The 18,567-nt window shown below is 47.1% G+C and overlaps 1 protein-coding gene across 2 annotated transcripts in view; it reads left to right on the top strand.

Annotated features, from left to right (window-relative positions):
• Window positions 1-6,495: 6,495 nt before the first annotated feature.
• Window positions 6,496-18,567, top strand: part of Plxna2 (plexin A2) — a 201,244-nt gene continuing 189,172 nt past the window's right edge. For both annotated transcript variants that reach the window (XR_004946163.1, XM_036202014.1), the window contains exon 1: window positions 6,496-7,058. The gene's annotated coding sequence lies outside the window, so the exon portion shown is untranslated. The remainder of the gene's footprint in view (window positions 7,059-18,567) is intronic.

The following is an 18,567-nucleotide window of genomic DNA, read 5'->3' as shown; positions in this document are numbered from 1 at the left end:
TTTTGCAGACCCTCCTCTTTCTCGACAGTTGGACACCTGGAGCTCCACCTGGGGCCTGGCTGAGGATCTCTGCATCCACTTCCATCAGTTATTGGATGAGAGTTCCAAGATGACTGTTAGGGTTTAAAACACATAATAATAAAGAAAAAATGATAAAAAAAAAATACCTCCTATGATCTAAGGGGCTACCAAATTGGCATCTGTTTGTGGGACTGAAGCTGCTGCTGTGACAGAGAGGACTTCTTTGGGGCTGGGGTAGCTGCCTATTTTGAAGCCATTCTTCCCCAGCATACAGGCTTCCTGGCTAGTGCCTTTCATAGGAGTGCTGGTTCCTCCCTGGAACACAGCTTCATGTTCTCTCTTACGTCTCTCATCATCTCATCTATGCCAGTCATGTGGTGACAGGGAAAGAGACCCGGGAAGAAGAACAGCAATATAGCCAAGGTAAGGCTTCAGGATCACTGTGTGGAGCAGCTGGGTAAGAACCCCAGGGGAACTTGCAACAATTTCCAAAGATGAGAACATCTTTTATTTGATGGATATTTATTAAATACCTGCCACTTGCCTAAAACTGCATTGGGCCATAACTGTCCCTCTGGATAGAAATAAGGGAACTAGCCAGTCCCCTCAAGGTCTATTGTGGTGATATATTGTGTACCCTAATAAAATTTGCCTGAAGATCAGAGGACAGAGCAAGCCACTAGATTAAACATAGATACCAGGCAGTGCTGGCACACACCTTTAATCCTAGCACTCGGGGGGGGGGGGCAGGGGGGGCAGGGATCTGCCTGGATCTCTGTGAGTTCAAAGTCACCCTAGACTACATGAGATTGATTCAGTCTAGGAAAGAAACAAAGCCAGGCAGTGGTGGCATACACCTTTAATCTCAGTACTTGGGAGCTCATGCCTTTGCTACCAGTATTTGGGAAACACACATGCCATTAATCCCAGTACTAGGAAGGAAGTGATATGGCTTGGTGGAAAATGGCATATAAGGTGTAAGGAGACAGGAGCTAAAGCTCTTTTCGGCTGGACTCCTTTTGGCTGAGGACTCAGACATTCAGTAGAGGATTCATGGAGTTAACGAGGTAGGAAGTAGCTGTGACTTGTTCCCTTATCTCTCTGATCTTTCAGCATTTACTCCAATATCTGGCTCTAGGTTTTTTATTATAAGACCATTTAAGATTCACGCAATAGTCTATGATTTGACATCAGCTGGGCAGGATGATAAGGAAACACTAGAAAGCCAGATAGATACAAGAAAATGAATCCTCAGAAAGACAGTAAGCAGAACGTGGGGGTGTGGAGTCTGTTCATTATTGATGTACTGAAAAATGGAATGCTACTCAGCCATTAAAAAGACTGGAAGCCAGGCCGGTCTGTGGTGTTGTGTTGTACACCTTTAATCCCAGCACTCGGGAGGCAGAGGCAGGCGGATCTCTATAAGTTTGAGGCCAGCCTGGTCTCCAAAGTGAATTCCAGGAAAGGAGCAAAGCTACACAGAGAAACCTTGTCTCGAAAAAAACAAAAAAACAAAAACAAAAAAAAAGACTGGAAGCCTCTCATTTGTGGTAGTCTGTGTGTTCAGAGCACTTTATGTCAAGTGAGTGAAGCTAGGCACAGAAAGGCTCATGTAAAGACCTCATAGAAGTAGAAAGTCCTAAGGTGGCTGCCAGAACCTAGGAGGGTCAGGGAGGAGATCTCTAGCAAGTCATAGTTACAGCTGAATGGGAGAGCTAAGCTCCATAATCTATAGCATGGTATGGCTACTACAGTTGCAATAATTTATTATGTGTTGCAAAATAAATAATAACTGTTTGAGGTGACAATATGCTAATTACTCCAATCTGATCACGACATGTTACATATAATGAAATGTCACATTGCACCATATAAATATATACAGTTGTTATATATCAACTAAAATTGTAAATCTTCTGATTTACAATTTTAGTTATGTACAATATATAGTTCTATGGAAGGAAAAAATGTAATAAAGTTTTTTTGTTTGTTTGTTTTTTGGTTTTGGTTTTTCAAGACAAGGTTTCTCTGCATAACAGCCCTGGTTGTCCTTGAACTCACTTTGTAGACCAGCCTGGCCTTGAACTCACAGAGATTTGCTTCTTTCTGCCTCCTGAGTGCTGGGATTAAAGGTGTGTGCATGGCCAGGCAATGAAGTTGCTTTTAATAAATACCTTGTGGCCAAATGGATGATGGTCAAGATAGGTTAGTTCAGCCCTTTAAAGGCTTGAGGCTTTGGACATTACTGTCACCTGTAAAAATCAAGAGCTTAAAGTGATTATCTTAATTCTTTTTTTTTTTTTTTTTTTTTTTGTATGTGGACAGCTGAGGATCAAACCCAGGGCCTTGCTGAGCTAAATCTGCAACCCCTCTTTTTTATTGAAATTTTTTTCATACAAAATATATTCTGATTACAGTTTCCCCTTCCCCAACTCCTATTAGATCCTTCCCAACTTCCCACCTCCAGAAAACAAAAAATAGACAAACAAAACCCAGAATTAAAAAAAAAAAAAACAAGAAACACACATACACAACAAACAAAACCCATTAAAACATAAAATAGAACACATGATATACAAGCAAAAGATCAGTAAGACAAAAAAAAAATCGAGTTCCTTTTGTGTTGGCCATCTACTGCTGGACATGGGGCCATATGGTTAATATACCGTAAGGCTCCATTGAAGAAATCTAATTTTTCCTTTACAAGTGGATATCAATTAGAGATAGCTTCTTAAGGTTAGGGACGGGAATGCATGTCTACTTTCCCCTCTCCACATTAGGACCCCATCTAGCTTGAACTTGTGCAGGCCCTGTGCATGCTACCACAGTCTCTGTGAGTCAATATGTGCTCAGGTCCTTTGGTGTCACCATCCCCTCTGACTCTTACAGTCTTTCTACCTTCTCTTCTGCACCCTGAGCCCTGAGGAGAGGGGTTTGATGAAAACATCTCATCTAGGATTGTGTTCCAAGATGTCTGCAAGTGTGTAGGTCTCAGTGCTGGTTCCCATCTACTGCAGGAGGAAGCTTCACTGATGATGGCTGAAGGAGGCACTGATCTATGGGTGTAACCGAGTGTCATTAGGGGTAATTTTATTATTATGTTCCTTGAGAAGAACAAATAGTATTTGGTTTTCACCTAGACCCATGGCCTATCTTGTCTCAGGTTCTTCGCCACCAGAGAAATTTCAGGAATAGGTTCTATTGATTATCTTAATTCTTAAAGTATAACGGTGTGCTTAACTAATGTTGTGTAACAGTTTGCTCCAAGATAAAAAGCATCCCATCCTACAGGAAGCTCCTTAAGAAGGAAGGTAAACAAATCAAAATAGCTTCAGGAAGTCCCTGAAAGTGACCAGATTCACCAGGTTCCTCCCTATCAGAGCAAGCAATGAAAGCTGAGAACCTGCTTGCCTCAGATGGAAAGAAACTGAGCTACAAAGAAGACTCAAAGACTCTGAGGTTAAATCAACTTCCTGGAAGAAACAAAAGTCAGCCAAATTGCCTGGAAAAGGTTTAAACCAGAGTCACTTGGAAAGGACACCCTCCAACCAGTTGAGCTGCCTGCAGGCAGTGGAGTGTGTTCCAGGATTCCCAGTTTTTGTGAGCTGTTACCAATGTTGGGTTAGAACTTGGTGATGCAGCCATCTTTGAATAATTTCTGCTCCTGTAAGTAACCCCTCTCCCATATTCCTGTAAGTAACCCCAATAAAACCCATTGGTTCGCCAAGTTGGATTTTGGTGGTTCCATACTTTAGTCTGTCATGAGATCCCTATCTGGGTGATTAGATGTGTGTTGTATTCCTTACCAGGAGAAGTATTGTCACACAACTAATGATAAGTATCAATTCTTCAAACACCATCACATCTGGATTTAACATCCTAGCTCCCTGGAGATTTCAAGTTGAAATCCAGTCTTAGAGATGGGAAGCTGAGACCCAGGGAAGACAAGAGTGTTTCATCCAAGCACCTCCTAGATCAGGCTTCTGTGGTCACACCCTGTACTGGCTCAATTTCAAATGCTTCTCAGTGGCATTGTGGGAGCAGAGTGGCATCATGTCACCCTGTGTGCAGTGTGATCTGTCTGTAGGTGTTCTTTCTCCCACCCTCTCCTCTTCTCTCCCTTTATTCATGACAAGTAGGACAAGTATGGGGAGTGGAGAACAGGATGGTATGTGTGGAGGAGTCACTTTCATTTAATGTGCCCTCATTCTTCATTTAAGGGTTTATTTCTGGATCACAGGGGGTGGGGATTTGTATCTGAAATTATTTAAGTTGTATTGTAATCATCTCAAGATGAGATTAAATTGAGGCACTAAGAAGAGACAGAGATAAGACACCCCCATCCCCTGAATGTACAGTTATATAGCACTTGGTTTAGAATTAAAGGGCCCTGATAGTCAACTGAGAGCCTTATCAGTTAGTTACCTCAGTCCTACTGAGGATGGTCTCATGTGTCAGCCTGATGCTCCTCTCATAAACACATGCCAAAGGTGTACTAGAATCTGTGAGTGTCTTCTTTTAATCTTCCTTAACAATTGTGCCTTAAATCTAGTGTACTTAGAAATAGGATTGCTGTGGGATAATTCTTCTGTATGCTGTGAATATATATTACTCTCACTGCTTAATAATAAAGCTGGTTTGCCTATAGCAAGCCAGGATAAACAGGATAAAGTTAGACGGGACAATCAAACTAAGGACTTGTATGAAGCAGGGCATATAGTCTAGGAAATTCCAGTCAGCCACTGAGCAAGCAGGCAGGATGCATAAAAAAATGAAGTAACAAGCCATGAGCCACATGGCAAAGCATAAATAGAAATATGGGTTAATTTAAGTGTACGAGTTAGCTAGTAACAAGCCTGAGCTATCAACTGAGCATTTGTAATTCATATTCAACCTCTGAGTCAGTTATTTGGGACAGGAAATGTCCATTTACATTAAGAGGATAACACAATTGTTTGGGTAAGGAGATAAGACCCACTTATATACAGCCTTAAACAATAATATAGGAAGAATCAATGTGAGAATCACCTGGAGTATTAACAAAAACAAATGCTACATAAGTTCAAAGGACAAGATGGGTGTATATAGTGGAAATCAGATTCTTTGTGGCTCCAACGGACAAAGTCAGCAATAGCTAGTGATACTTACTAGACACAAATTTAAGCCAATTAATTAATAGAAGAGCTTTTAAATGAGCTAACCAGATTTTTTTTTTAAGAATAGCTAATTGAGCCAGGCATGGTATGGTGGCACATTCCTTTGATGAGAGGCAGAGGCAAACAGATCTCTAAGAGTTTGAGACAGACGGAGATACATAGTGAAACCCTATCTCAAAGAATGCCCCCCCAAACAAAAAGCTAAATGAGGCCTACATTCCATAATCCAGTGTCTCTCAGATAGTTGTTGAGAGTTATTTCCCTTCTTTTTCTTTTTTAAGGCCATGCTATTGAGAATTTCAGCCAACAAAACAGTTGGTTCAGAGGCAGTGATCCCACATCCTCTTTTTCTTTTTATACCACTGAAAAGTGTGGCCACGAGAGGGCAGTAGGGGACGTTTGTCAGACACTTGGACGTGTTGAGTAAACTCTGTGTGCTCAATCTCCAGCAAGGAAATGGAAGACCCTGAGACCATGCTGGGGTCTAGACCATGCTAGCTTGCACAGGCCCTCACGGGAAAGCTATGGCCACTGCTGCAAATACAGGCTACGAAACAAGGAATCGAGACCGTGAGGGCATCAAAGCACCCCGGGATTGAAAATCCTCTCTGAGGTTGTTAAAGTTGCCTTAACCTCTTAGCCGACACTACCTGCCTCCATTAAGAAGTGGGTCTAGATAATGCAAACGATGCTGTTCCTCTGGTCTCCACAGCACCTGCCAGACTCAGGTCCTGCTCTATGTCCAGTGTTCCCAATGGAGCAGGAAACCGGAGATGCAAAGCCAGGCTCCTTTTCGCCTTGTAGAAATAATAATTAACAACAACTTCAAACCTCTTTTGACAGCTAGCTGGCTTTCTGGAATTTATAAGGAGGAGAATTTTGCTCCTCCGAAATCCGAGACCCTATCTCAACCCCATCAGCAAGACCGGTCCCTCCGAACTCACCCCTAGCTCACAAGTGAAGAGGGAGGTGGGTAGGCTGTGTTCGGTGACAGGTGATGCCACGCGAGGGGATGGGTTGCCCTCGTCACTCTGAACTCCTCCCGAGGCCGAGCCAGCTGGTTCACCAGGCCCCAACCTGAGTCCCCCGACCCTGGAAGCACCTTTCTGGCCCTTTGATTACTGACAGTGTCCGCTGAGCGAGGTGAAAGCCCAGAGCACCGAAGCTCAGCCCGGTTCTTGAGTGGACAGGCTGGGGGATTCGGTCTGCGCGGGCGGGGCCCGTGGGCGGGGAGGGGGTTAACACGGCCTCTATGATAATGAGCTGCGCGGTAATATAGGAGGCCGGCTGAGGGCGCCGCCACCAGAGCCGAGCCGAGCCGAGCCGCGCCGCGCGCAGCACTGTCCGCGCAGAGCTGAGCGGGGGCGGCGGGCGCAGCTGCTGGGATCCTTCAGCCGAGGACTAGCGATCAGATCCGGGGGACTCGTGAGCCGCGGAGCTGCGGGGAGCGTACAGCCCGGTTCCAGACAGAGCTGGCAGCCGTTCCCGGAGAAAATAGGGCCGAGCGGGCCGGGAGCAGAAGGGAAGGAAGCGCGGGATCGCTGATGTCAGAGCAGCCCGGAAAGTCGCGCCGGGGAAACCTGAAGACAGCCGGCTTTGCGCCTCCCCGGAGGGACCCTGACGGACCCCACGCCCCTTCGCGTCCGGGTCCCTGCGCGCAGGCGACCGGGGCGAAGACGCGCGGACCTAATCGAGGGCCACCACAGGAATACAGGCAGGCGGCCAGCGCGGGCCGTGGATTTTAATGATCTTAGGTTGCTTGTGGACCTGGCTGTTCGTCTGACTCGGGTCAGGCAGGGACTGGGCGCGCGCTGCCCTGGGCAGCCGCCAGCCGAGTCAGACGAAGAGGAGACGCAAGGACAGACAGACGCCGCCGAGCTGGTAAGCGGAGCCTTCCGCCCTCTCCCTGAGCGCGCGCCCGCGGCGGCTTCTTCGGCGCAGCCTCCTCAGGTCCCCTTGGGGTCCCGGCCCCCGCCACGGCTAGGCTGTGGCGGCGAGTCTCCGCGCGTGATCCGCCACTTTGGCAGCTATGGTCTCTTGCTCGGGCTTCCGGGCCATCGACTCCAGAGGCTCGGGTGGTTCTGGCGCTCCGTGGCGCGCTTCCAACGCGCACCTGCCGGCGGTCTGCAGCTCTGGGGAGCGCCCGGGTGGTGAGGTTGTCCCATGGTTGGAGCCCAGAGAGGGCCTCAGTAGCCTTAGCGAGACAGCCTGGGGCGACTGTGGCCAGAGGCCGGTTAGGGGGCGTTCACCCAGCGCTGTAGTCCCGGGTGGCCGCTGGCGGTTCCAGTGGTCCAGTGGACTGGGAATTGGGAAGGAGAAAGCATCATTTGCGCGGGTTCTGGGAAGCCCTGAGAGCGTTTTGGAAGCACTGTGGTTAAATGTTCCTATCCCCATCCCCCATGGCATAGTGCCCAGCTGGGGCCCGGCCCCCTTGGTTTGAAGTGGGAGTTTGTCCAGAGTCCAAGAGGCTCCTTAAAGCTCATTTTCCTCAGTGTTCTCTTCTTTGCCCCACCTCACGAAGTGATAGGGTCTTAGAAAATTCTAGCTTCTTTTACTCACAGGTAGTCTTCCTAAACGTTCATCTTGATCTGAGTGGTCAAAAAGAGTCCCCTGAAACTGTCATTCTAGGGACCTCAAAAATGTCCACCCGTTTAACATGACCCTTGCCCTAGGAGGAGCTACCTCTTCAAACAGCTCAGGCAGAGCTAAGAGGGAGAGGAGGGAGGTGGGAGGAACTTGGGATACCGGGTCAATCACCACAGTCTGAAAAGGAGAGCTCATAGTTGTTGAGGGCAAGAATGTTCAGTTCTGTAGAGAACCAAGACCATAGACAACATAGCTCCCTAGCCACCCATATGCAGAACAGACAGAGGCGGATGAGTTTGGGGAGTGGGGCTACCAGATGTCTTCTGAAGGCTCATCTGTGGAGGATTAGACATTTTGAGACACATCCATCGTTGCAGTGGACCAGGTCTATACAGTTGACTATCTGGGGTGGACGACAGGTAGGACTGGGCTGGCCACTTTCAAGAGAACTAGAGTCAGGTTCAGCTCTCTGCCATTCCATACAATAGCAGGCCTGTCATATCGAGCCTCTTTCCAGATCTTGAAACTTCACTCTTCCCTCTGGACCAGCTCTGAATGTTGGGGCCTTCCAGTGAGCACCAGTATCCCCAGAAGATCTTAGCCCTGGCTGGAGGAATTCAGCTGTTCCTAATTGAAATGCACAACTATTTGTGCAATCACCCCAGAAAGCTCCTAGAGTTGCTGGCAGCTCTCTATCCTCTGACCTCCAGGCAGGAAGATAGAAGAATTCATTAACTTCTCTTCTCACTTCTCACAGAGCATAGTTGGAAGTAATTACCTGTGATCTCTGCTGGGGGGCCTAGGGGTGGAAAATTGAGAGAGGGCAGGGAACCAAGGAGGCAGAGTGGAATCTGTCCCACACCCCAGGAGGTTGTTTTCCTGTCTGTCTTCTACCTGTCATCATCTCCCTTAGTGCTATGTCCCCACCCATCCTGCAACTTGCCTCTGCTGCCACTAGCTAGTATTACCTAAAGAATACCTAAAGAATCTGTCTCCTCTTTCTCAGTTAATCCTGTCCAGAAACCTGTTGATAAAGGAGGGGCTATAAAGACAGATTGCCCTCTCTATTCTCTTACTGTCCTAAGAAAACTGCATTAGGATGGGGGCAAATAGTCTTGAAAAGCAATTAAAAGGATGTGGCTTTTGGCCCATGTACAGGGAAGACTCTGCTAAAGAGTGCTAAGCCCAGAACTGACAAAGTCTTAGATCATTTCCTCTATCAGGAAGTCTCAGCTGCACCCGTTTCATTGGCAGGGCATAGGGACAGGGGACCCTCACACCCTGAATCCAAGTGGGAGTGAAGAGCTGCTTACCTTTTTGTGGGACTGAAACTCTACCTACACCTTTTGGCCTAAGTCTAAAGGAAGAACAGACAGTGATATCATATGACTGTCTCTGAAAGCCATACCATCCCAAGAAATGCTGGTCCCTGTCAGAGCATCTCTGAATGTTGTCTCCCCATCTCCAGACGCCAATGAAGGATTGCCCTCCAACATTTTTGACCAAGAGAAGTTGCAGATGTGGCAGATGCTTAAGTTCAGCATCTGTTTTGCAGGAGTTCTGTGCTCAGAATAAGGTTAAGAATCCTCAAAGAACAGTCTCTACTAGGCCCCTCTCCCAGGCCTATTACAAATACTCCTGATTATTCAGCTAATCTTTATTTCATGGGCATGTTACAAGAAAACACAGGAGCAGGAGGGGAAGCCAGTGACATGCTTAAATACACAGGACAGCAGCTGGCAGGAGCTTTAAGCTTGCCAGCGCAGGCAATATGAAATATTTGTGGTGCTGGAGTCATCACTGTTTGTAGAGCTGTATGGTTTCTGTTCCACCTTGCTTTCTGATTGCCTCTGTAAGATACAGGATTTGATGTGGGGGAGGCAATTCCTGTTTCCAGACCCCTCTCCCCAGCTGTCTTCCTGCATTGCTACACAGCTGTCTCTGCACAGAAAGACTAGGGTACAATATACTTCTGTCCATCATAGCAAATGGAGAGGCAAGAAGCACAGAGCCAACCCCCCTCCCAACCCCATGCAGATCATAAAGAGACAGGAGCATTGTGTTACAGTCTGTTAGCTAGAATAACCCAGGACTGCCCACAGGGAAGCAAGAGAAGCAGGCTTTGAGGTGCTGGATGGAGTTTTTATAGATCATATATACAGCACCCCAACACCACCCCTTCCCCCACAACTACCCCTCCCCCAGGGCTGTCTGTTATCAATTCATTCTATGTGAGTGTTCTGTTTCTCCCCATCACATATGCTCAGTTCAAACAATGATGAATGGAACTGACTCCTTTATGGGAAACAGTTTTTTTTTTCACATAGTTACAAAGATTTCATGCCTGATTAGAGTAAATGAGGAGTGGGTGTGCCATCCCCTGCTTTTTTTTGTCATTTCTAAAGGTGAACCCCCATGGAGACAAAAAGAAAGGCAGTTCCTCCCGGGGTCAAACAGCTGGTCCTAAGATGCCTGTGGGGGATGGCTGATCTGAAGGGGCCACCTTCTCTCCTCTGCTCAGCCCCCAAACTCTTTTGGGCTCTATTCCCTGGCATCTGGGCACATGGAACCTCAATTCAACTTTACACTGCTCCATCTTGAATTGGAAAGCAAGAATAGAGGTGAGAATATTCTTTGTTGCAGATCAAGGTCCCTATGGAGTTCAAGTATAAAGTGAGAGAAGGAAGGGAAGGTGGTAAGAAAATAGCTTACAATTGAGCTCTTCCAGAAAGTTCCCTGCTCCAGCAGCTGGTTAACCATTAACCTGACTTAGTCTGGCCATGTCCCTTATCTGGGTGGCAGGATGTCTCTGGGAAACCCTGAGAACCAGCAGGTGTTCTCCAGATGTCTCTCTTCTCCCAGCAGAATGGTTGGGGTTACCCCTCCCTGCTGTCTTCCTACAGCCCCTGGCATGGTACCTGTCCCACCTGCTCATCCTTTCCTTCTTCAAGCACTCCCCTCTCCTTTATCTGTCCCTTTGCCCAAGCTGTGCAAGCTGCTCACATGGCAGGGTGCAGTCAGAGACTGAGAAGCAGGCAAAGGCTGGGCGAACTGATAAGAAGGACTGGCTTCACACAGGACTCCAGGCAAATTGGGCACAGATAGCTTTGGAAGTATAGATCAACCCATTAGGCCAGAGTTTGCTTGGAAATGGGGTAGCAGCAGGTAGAAGAGGAAATTTGGACAAAGCCTCAGGTTCTTCCTACCGAAGCATGGTTCACTAAGAGATTCTGAATGCCTCTGACCTGTAGTGCTGTTTTTGGAAATCTGAGGTTAATCCACTCGATAGGAGGTCTTTCCAAAGCACTTGGCCCCTCAGAGCTGCCTTGCTGAAGTCCAGAGAAAAGCAGGAGGATGGAAAGTGCGGCTCAAGACACAGGCATGAAGGCTCACGTGTGGTGATAATAGAAGTCATGATGTAGACACTGTTTCAGATAAACAGAGAGACAGGAGACAGAGGGAAGATAATGATAGAGACTGACAGTGTACTGAGGTGGGAGAGCCAAGACCTGAGCTGAGAGCCGACAACTGAGCCTCAGGCACAGGCTCCTTCAGTGGGCTCAGAGCCTGAGGCTCTGGGCTCCAGGAAGGAGAAGTAGCAGGTTATCTCCACTAGAGGGAACTCTTGAAAACCACACTTGTCCTGAAACACTGGCTTTTGTGCTTTTTTTTTTTTTTTTTGGAGCGGGGGGGGGGGGGGGAGGACTATTTTAGAAACTCCCAACCATCACTACCTATAGACTACAACTGGAATGGCAGAGGGCAGAACTGGAACTTTTCACCTCTGTTTGACACAGAGGGGTGGGATCAGAGGAGAAAAAAGGCCAAGGGGTAAGGGTGGGCTTTATTAAGCAGTGTTTACCAGGCTTGCAGGGAAAGCTAGCCTCACAGGAGGGGCGTGTGTGTGTGTGTGTGTGTGTGTGTGTGTGTGTGTGTGTGTGTGTGTGTATGTGTATGAGAGGCCAGCCCCATAGGACTTATCTGGGTGAAGGGGGTGAGAGAGGCTTGACCCACACAGTTCATGTCTGGGTGGCCAGGGAAAGGAGTGTATGCTCAAAACAGCAGGCAATCCTGCTGCCTCACCAAGAGATTCTCTCTCTCTCTCTCTCTCTCTCTCTCTCTCTCTCTCTCTTTATTTTTTTTTATCAGCAAGTAAAGTTTGGCCCATCCCCAAGTTCCTGTCACAGGCCTTCCCTTCTTCTCACTCCCTAATGTGGATTTCCAGCCAGTCTCAGCAGTGGCAACACTGCTCTGGAGGAGACTTTTTAAAAAAGACCTTTCAGGAACTAAATGCATGTCAACGTTATATCACTGACTTAATCTTTGTCTTCGTATTCTCCCTGGGAGCCTGTCTCTGAATTCTTATTCCCCCTTTCATTTCAACAGAGGATAATATTGAGAGAGAACATGTACAGAGCGCAGAGGCTTCTCTCATCCACTGAGATAATAACTGTCCAACAGAGGATAGAAAAATATTGAAGTTTGGGGATGGGCAGGGAACCAGAGATCAGTGTCTCTCCAGATCTGATACCATCCCCTGATATTTAATCTCAGCTTCCCTCTGGCTCAAACTTACCTAGGGTCAAGAGTGGAGGGGAGAGAGGACAGGAAAAAAAGAAGCAAAATAAGATAAATGTGTTGTGTTATGAAAGTATAATCCTGCTTTTCCTTGCCTCAAATTACTTTCAGGATGAGAGAAAAGTTCAACTTGTCTTTCAGAACAAAGGTAGGGAGGGGCCCTGGGGCACAGATTGAATATATGTTAAATGACTGTCTCCCCTCTATGACCCCCAACATGTACACAGAAAGAGAGAGAGACAGAGACAGAAACAAAGAGACAGAGACAGAGAGACAGAGGGAGAGAGAGAGAGAGAGACCCACATCCCCCAGAGGCTCTATGAGCCTTGAGCATCAGGCCTTCTGGCAGACCTACTTCTGCCCTTCTCTACCCTTTGTGAGGACTCAGACTCACAGACTTTCTGTTTTGTGCTTAGACAGCCTATCTTGCAGCTTTGGCTTCTCCTTTGGGTGTTAAGAGAACATTACTTGAGTCGTGGAGCTACTGTTCTGCCCCTTATGGTGAACCATGCAGATGCTGAAAGCAGGAATTGGAATCCATTCGGGTTTAAATAGATAGAGATCGATCACTTGTGTACTGCCAAGAGTGTGGTAACTCACAGCCCAAGGATAGAAGAGCAGACATTTCTACCTTCAAGGAACCACAACCACAGCATCTGGAGCTGTGGGAGAGAACTGCAAGAGCCACATACCCCCAGTCAGAGACGGCAGGGCAGGGGTTCAGAGAACAGGAAGGAAGGGTGTCGCTCAGCGCTTGTACCCTTTGTCATTCACTGCAAGGTAGATTCCTGGGAGAAACTGGTGGGTGCCTGAGAGATCCAGGGCCCTGTTCAGAGGGGCCATCTGACTACCTCTTAGTGTCATCCTTACCCTTTACCCTTCTCCCATGGGATTTAGGCTAGCAGCCCTGGAGTTGTTTCTTATTAACCATTTCCTACAGCACCGTTTTCCTGGAGCAAAGTCTGAAGAGGTTTTCTTTTGGCATTCCTTCCCAATATCCTAGAGCTGGAGATGTGGACACTAGTGTGGTTCACTGGGAAATGTTATGCTCATCCCTATTTCAATCTGAGTGTCTAGAATCCTGAGATGAAGGCCAAGGAGGGCCAGCAGAGGGAAGTTAAAAGGAGGCAGATGTCAGCTCTCTTGAGGACTCTCATTCCATCATGGGAAATAGAACTCTTCCTGAATCCTAGGTAAGAGGATCTTGCACTGGGGTGTTCCAGACTAGGAACAGGCCTGAGCTTCAAAAGACCTGAGAAGCCTTTGCAGTTATGCCCTGGAGCATCTGTGTGGGTATATGGATGGGTATCTTGAAGAGGGGCCTGATAATTGTGAAGAGCCTCTGAAGGCCAGGCCTTGGATTGCAGCTGGTACCTTGGCCTCTTTCTTAGTTTTGATCCATTATAGCCTTGCCTGCCTGTGGAGACAGAGGAGCAGCCTGCTGGTAAAGTAGCAAGGGGATGTTACAGCTTTGAAGTTGTTTCCTGCTTCTAAAAGTGAAAGGCCTCCACTGAGCTGGGTAAATATTACACTGGCCTCTGACCTCCCACTTTCCCTGCCTGTCCCCCATGTCTGCTTCCCCTTCCTCACATTTTGTCCCAAGGAACAAAAATTGGAGAAGAGCCTAGTTTCTGAACTCCCTGGAAGACCAGTTCTTAGTAGAACCCAGACGGTTTCCCCATCTGTAGACAGGAGATCCATCCTGAGCCAGCAGGGCCCCACTCTGCATCCTTGCTTCGAGTCTGCCGCTGTTTCTAAGGGTGTCCATAGACCTAGGATAGGATGGCTGACCCTCAGCCTCAACCTGTCTGGAGGTTCCTAATTTGTCCTTTCACTGTCAGTGACAGAAACCTACAGCACCAGGCAACACCCCCAGGTTTACTCAGAAGAATGAAGTACTTATCCTTCCAGGTTTCCAACTCAAGTTCTTATAGACTAATATAAACCACATGTGTAGCTAGAAGCCACCAGGAAGCCTCACATAGAGGATGTGTGTGAAGCCTACTAAGAGCCAGACAGATGGCCGGGAAGAGTGTGGTGTCACATGCAGCTCCTGCCACGTAAGAACAGAGGAAGAACAAAGGACTTCCCTTCACACTTTTTGCACCCTTCCTGAGGGTTTCTCACCTGCTGACCTTCTCCATAACTCCATTTGTTCCCTTGGAGCAGGAGGGAGATGAGAGCATGCCTGACTCTCTGGTGAGCTGACTCCTCCCTCCTACTTAGCACCTTCTCCGTCTGTTTGTGATAGGTTTTTTGTAATGTTCAAGAGCTTTCACTTGCCTGTGTTTCTAGAGCTAGGCTGAGGAAAAGGGTGTTAAGGGAGTTAGAAAAAATGATGACTGCTGCCAACTGGAAACATTATTTTAAAAGTCTAGAGCAGAATGAAGCCAGGGATGTTTTGAATTAATTCACGTACCCCTCACCCCCAATTTTCTCTATTTATTTGGAATTTTCTGAAAAGGCAAGATCTTACTTAAAGAAAATGTGTGGGCTTAGAATATAAGATCTGGATACTCAGTGGAATATGGAAAAAGCAAAATCCATGGGAGCCTTGGCAGTGAGGCCATAAGCATTGTTTATGGTTGGCATTTAAATATGAGAGTTGAGATTTGAATTCTGACTTTGCCGTGTTTGGGGTTTTGATACCCTCAACTCTTAGGAGTAAAGAAGGACACTGTTTTAGAGCTAGTCAGTTGGCACTGTTCTGAGAGTCAACCTCCAGAAGAAGAAGGGCAAATGCCTGGCTACAGTTAGGAGGTGCTGTCCCATACTGAAATAGTAGTGTGCACAGGACAAGCACAATAGGAAAAGTGTTGGCAGGTCTAGGAGGGCCCAGAAGCTTGGGTCTAATCCTTCGCCTTTGCCCATCATTTGTAATGACATGCAGCATACCTAGGGGAAAGCATTACCGGTCCTTAGGCCTGTGCACTGTCCCATGGCCTAGCTGGGCAAGAGCCTCATTCCATGTTGGAGTATAGAACGTGGGAAAGTGGCATTGAGAAGATATCCCTACGTGTTTGACATGACTACAAAGGCCTACTTCAGAAGATGGGGACAAACATAACATGATGCCTCAATTCTCTTTACTAGACATTTTTAATGTATTAAAATAAACAGATGTGATGTGTAGAACACTTGGGAGGTGTTTGAGTATTTGAAAATAGCTTTAACTTAACTTCAAATAACAGCTATGAAACCCAAGACCAAACGGAGCAGTAGATTGCCCTGTATCACACAGCAAGTCATTATTCACCACACTCCAGTTGTCCCTTTCCACTAGACCTGCCTACCTGATGACTTCTCTCTCCAGCCTCTTGCTCCTATTCTGTACCCAGTGACGTCCTCAACTCTCTATTCCTGAGTTTGGCTAGATACATGGCTCACGATGAGGCATTATCCTCAGGAGAACTCACCACGCCTCTTTTCTGACCATCTGCTGGCCTTTAGCACACATCCACAGCTCCTACTGGCACTGAGCAGTATGGGGAGAAAGATTCCCCCTCTTTTCAATTGCTCCAACCAGCTTTCCTACATCCATCTCCAGTCTTGCTATTTGCACAGTCAATGGCTCTGGCAAGGCCAGGCGGCCTTTCCCTCCTGAGAGGCACTGTGGGCACTGTTTGTGTTTCGGTCTCTATAGACTCAGCATTCACAACTTGAAGAGGCTGAGACAATGACCCCAGCAGCTGCCTGCAGATTGCTGTCTGGGAGGCCCAGGCCAAGAGCTCTGACTTTCAGGGATCTGCCTGCAGAGGAGCAAGAGGCAGGGAGTGTCAGGCCACCAAGGTTTTGCCCTCTGTATCTGTAGGCTTTCCCAGACAGTTCTGTCTGGCCCTTAGAGATGGGGATGGATGGGGGATATAATCCAGAGGACTGGTTCAGACCTCTGGCTTCTGCTATATACACCCTACATTGTTGTCACAGTGTTCTCCTAGCTATGATGTGAAGCCTTGGGGGTAGGGAGCTAAGGGAAGTGGAGGCCCCTGACTGCTGGCTTGTGCACTGGAAGGGCCAAAACATTGATCCAGAGAGAAATGAAAGCTTCAGCAAGGATCTATCCAGATAGGAGAAATGTACTTTACTTGCAAGGAGTTTGAACATGGTACTGCCTAATTGACTTTGATTGAACAAATGTTTATAGAATATGTGCCATAGGCTGATAGAAAGAAGGTAAGTCACCATTCTGGCTCTTGAAGAGCTGACAGTGTTGTAGTATTGCACACACACAATACAATTATAGATATTGTGGGAAAATAGAAGAGAGACATGAATCAGAGCCATCCAACCCAGGAAGAGGCCATCCATAGAGGACATGATCTGCACCATTTGGAGAAACCAAGCTACAGTTAAAAGATGATCAGGTCTCTAGTAATGAGTTGTTTTTAATGAATTAAAAAAAATAAATAGGTGTCATGTGTAGAATATTTGGGAAATGTTTCTGAGAGTGTGAAAGGCAGGAGAACGGCAAACTTGCTGATTGCTGAGTTCTCTATCCACTTCTGGCCCTGCAAGCAGGAGTCTATTGTTTGCTGCTCAGTAAATTAACTGGAGGAAAGAAAGGCTGTTGAAAAGAATGGGGCAGTTTCAGATCCAAACAACTGATCCCCAGATACTGACCACAGTTCCCAAGTAAGTAGAGTTAGTTCTCACAACTTTGCCACCATAGTGGGCCTTAGAGCAGGGTGCTAGGAAGGCTGGGCTGGGATTAACCCTGGTTTCCCCTGGAGCCAGAGTTCTACTAATCATGTTAAAATTAGCACTCTCTTGACATGCAGGGGCAGAGCTGCTGAACTGAGGTTTGGTCAGTTCTCAGCTAGCACAGGCTCTAACTTCTAATCATTGTCATAAACAAGACTGAAGCGGCTGCTCACTCCAGTCTATTATCAGCTTGGTTGGAGACAGAGAAATTTAAATGATAGTAAGATGCTTAGCAAAAAAAAAAAAAAAGTCGGTGTTAAAAATAAAGAAAACAAGACAGCTTGTTTCTTGTTGAAATAGAAAAGTTATTAAACAGCCTTGAATTAATCAGTGATCTGCCATGTCTGGGGACTGAAAAGCAGGAGGTGGGACTGAGAGCTAGGAGAGGTGAATGGGGAGAGAAGCCCTAGGGCAGTAGGCAGGAGCTGTTACAGTTTAGGCTGGCTGCAGAGACTTGATCTTCAGAAAGGAGCTGGCAGCAGGTTTCCTGCCCACAGGGAAGGTCAGGCTGAGGAGGGGAATTTGGCACACTAGTCTCCAAGTGCATACATTAGCACATCTGGACTCTTTTCATCCACCAACACCCATGCAGCTCCTGGGATTGTCTATCAGCCCCAGCAACCCCAGACCTCCTTCTTATCAGCTAGATCTGGGTCAAGTGGCATTTGATGGCTGGTCAGAAACTCTCAGAGGTTCCCTAGAATTCAACTCAGTGACACCTTTTAAACCCAATCCTCATTCCCAGAGGATGGTAGCAAGGTATCTGCAGGGGTGGTTGTCTGTGCTTTACCCCTGAAGCACCACCCCAAGTAGGCAGCAGGTAACTGCTAGGTACCTGCCCCCCTCCCTGTGGGTATGACTGAGATGGGGACCCCTTAAGACCTGGGATAAGTACATGCTTGCTCTCTCTTGGCTACCTCATGGTCTTGGATGCTAGTGCTGTGGATCAGCAATACAATTTATAAATAATATAAGCCTCTATATGTTTACTTGGGTCCAAGTGGCTGCAGGACCACAGGTAAGAGAGATTCATCTGGACCTCAGGGTTGTGGTTGGGGGGAGGGCAGGCAGGACTGGAGAAAACTTTTGACTACAGGTATTCCCCAACTCTGGACACAATATTGCCTACCCAGAACTGTAGGGTAACCCCTAGAGAAGATAATCTCTTCTTAGAAATGCCAGTTGCTGGCACTCACTTGGAACTCCAGGTATTGGATAAACAGGATAGTATATGTAATTCTCAAAGCCCGGAGTCCAAGTCTTCATGCACACCTAGAACCTTAACCAAAACAGTTAACCTGGACTATCCCCAAGTCTTATTACCTGTGAAGTGGTGATGCTAAGGCCATTGGCCCTCACAGACTTACATTAGGGGCATATGAGTGGGGTGCTGTGCCTCAAGGAACAGCAATCACTTTGCAAAGTAGAGTTCCTTGGAGACATGGAACAACACATAAGAAGAAATGTTTTATGAAAGGGTTTGAATACGTCTGGGAGAGGGCTGACTTGCACACATGTGTGGAGT

Source organism: Onychomys torridus, chromosome 11 (assembly GCF_903995425.1).
Source record: "Onychomys torridus chromosome 11, mOncTor1.1, whole genome shotgun sequence".
Lineage (NCBI taxonomy): Eukaryota > Metazoa > Chordata > Mammalia > Rodentia > Cricetidae > Onychomys > Onychomys torridus.
This window is presented reverse-complemented; position numbering and strand designations above follow the sequence as displayed.